Raw genomic sequence first — 2,500 nt, forward strand, 5'->3', positions numbered from 1 at the left:
TGTGGTCTTCATTGAATCAAAGGATCACAATATTTTGGAGATTCAATCTGAGGCGTAAACTAGTATCTGCTACTTCATAGCTTGCTGTTTCGACACAGTACATTCAGTAGCTCAGACTGTGGGTCTGTATATGATCAGCATTTTCAAGAGGTTCCAATATGTAAGAAACCTGAGCACCCCTAAAAAGGCCCTATAAAATACCAGAATGTTCCTAATAAGGTATGATACCGTCATTGATAAAAATCCAAGTTTTTCTAAAAAGTATTTTCTGAAGTCCAAGAGAATGCACATTTCTCACAACAGAAAAAATGTCATGCATTTCAAAAAGGTATTATTAACTAAGAAAATATACGATGAATTGATCATAATGATCACTAAAAGAAATTCACTTGACACATCATAACTCAATTGTATCTCAAAAACGTCCTAAAATAATCTTGGAATTTCGGAAAACGTCCTACTCATTTATTCCAAGCATTCCCCAAAACGTCCTAGTATGGGACTCAAGAATGCAAGGCCCTCCCTGCAGGTTTCCAACAGATCTGTGCATTTTCCTCGCACATGTCAGCGCAGACCCAGAGATGAATGGGCCTCCACATGACCCTCTGGTCTGGGTTCCCTGAATAGGACGTCTGGGGAGGCCTGAGGTTTTGGAGGCTTTCAAACCACAACGACCTTCTCACTACTTCTCCCTTCGTTTCTCGCTTTCTTATTCCAAAATGAGACACTGTATGAATTATGGGGACTATGAAGGGCCCCCTTGTTCACTTGGAATAATAAAGAGAAGGATACCTTTGGTTAAGAGACCTCCAGTAGTCGTGCGCTAAGTGTGCTTGTGTCTGGGCACCGGAGTTGGCCGGGAGAGAGAGAGAGGCATGGAAGGCATGGAGGAGCGTGTCTTATTGCCTCCATGATGGATGACCCTATTAGTTGTCCAATGTTAGCGCTGGTTTAGCCTTACGCCTTAATAGCCGCTGCCTGGTGACCCAAACCACGGGCGAGTGTGGCGGCCAAGCTCAGGGGAAGAAGATCTCAGGGAAGGAGGTTGATAAATGACAATAAGAAGCAGTCAGCGAAAGTGGTGCTACATGCAGACATATTGGTGTTCCTGGTCGAGCAAAGCGCTAGTGTTAAGATTGTGCCCCGGTTTCACGGCTATTTTGTGTCATATTCTCCATGCATGTTTTTCTATGTTTGGATTTGGCTTTTTTTATCACATTTTATTTATATTCTTTCTTACTTGATCACAGCATTAAATATATAGATAATATGTTGCCAATATAGTCAATGCTGCACTTCGGCCATTATTAAACATCCATGTCCTATTTAGTAAATATGATTATTAAGAAAAGTACAAAACCACAACAAAAATAAAGTAGCTCAACAAAAAAGTATTCAGCTACTTAAACACTGTTGGTGTTTGCCTCCACTTCAGATAAGATGTCACAGATGTCCCCTGCGCTCCCAGGGGCCCTGGCGGCTATCTGCTAGCCGCAACAGATTAGCACAGCCCATGGCCGTTTGCCCGCTGCCTCCTTCCTCCAACAGGCCGGCCACTCGAAGGCAGCAAAAAAACATGGGCAGACACTTGCACTTAACACATGACGCGTGAACACATACTCGCGTAGCAACGCTCACGCACGCGTGAGGACGCACGCGCACACACACACACACACACACACACACACGACCGACAACACATAAACACATAGTCTCGCAGCCAAACACACACACAGCACACACACACACACAAACTCCCACACACACCCTTCAGACGTGGGCCGTGTTCCAGAGGAGAGTCCACCTGATTCCCCGATCCATCCACAGGTTATAAATAGGACCAGTTTGGCCCGTCGGACTTGCTGGCTTTTAGCCCTGTGGGGAGGGTCGTTCTAGAGTAGTGAGGGAGGGAGGGAGAGGGTCGGGGGGTGGGATAGTTGATATCCCCGCGCTTGTCGTCTAGTCACTGCGTCTGTCCCCTCTCTCGGCCTCCTCTCGGCCCACTTTCACTCTCCAATCAAACTCGAGCTCAGGCGTACTTATCTCTCTCTCTCTCTCTCTCTCTCTCTCTCTCTCTCTCTCTCTCTCTCTCTCTCTCCCTCTCTCTCTCCTTGTCCTGCTCGGTTCAGCATGTGTTCTCTGTCGTTCTATCTCTCCCAATCTTTCTGTGTGCCTAACATGTGTTGTCCCTTGCTCTCTCTCTGGCATGCACCCTATCAATCTCACACACATGCACGCGCACACACAAACACACACACACACACACACACACACACACACACACACACACACACACACACACACACACACACACACACACACACACACACACACACACACACACACACACACACACACACACACAAAGACACAGACGCACACACACAGACTCACAACCCCCCCAACACATACACACACACATACAAACACACACACACACACACACACACACACACACACACACACACACACACACACACACACACACACACACACACAC

This window comes from Gadus chalcogrammus, chromosome 16 (genome assembly GCF_026213295.1).
Source record: "Gadus chalcogrammus isolate NIFS_2021 chromosome 16, NIFS_Gcha_1.0, whole genome shotgun sequence".
Taxonomy (NCBI): domain Eukaryota; kingdom Metazoa; phylum Chordata; class Actinopteri; order Gadiformes; family Gadidae; genus Gadus; species Gadus chalcogrammus.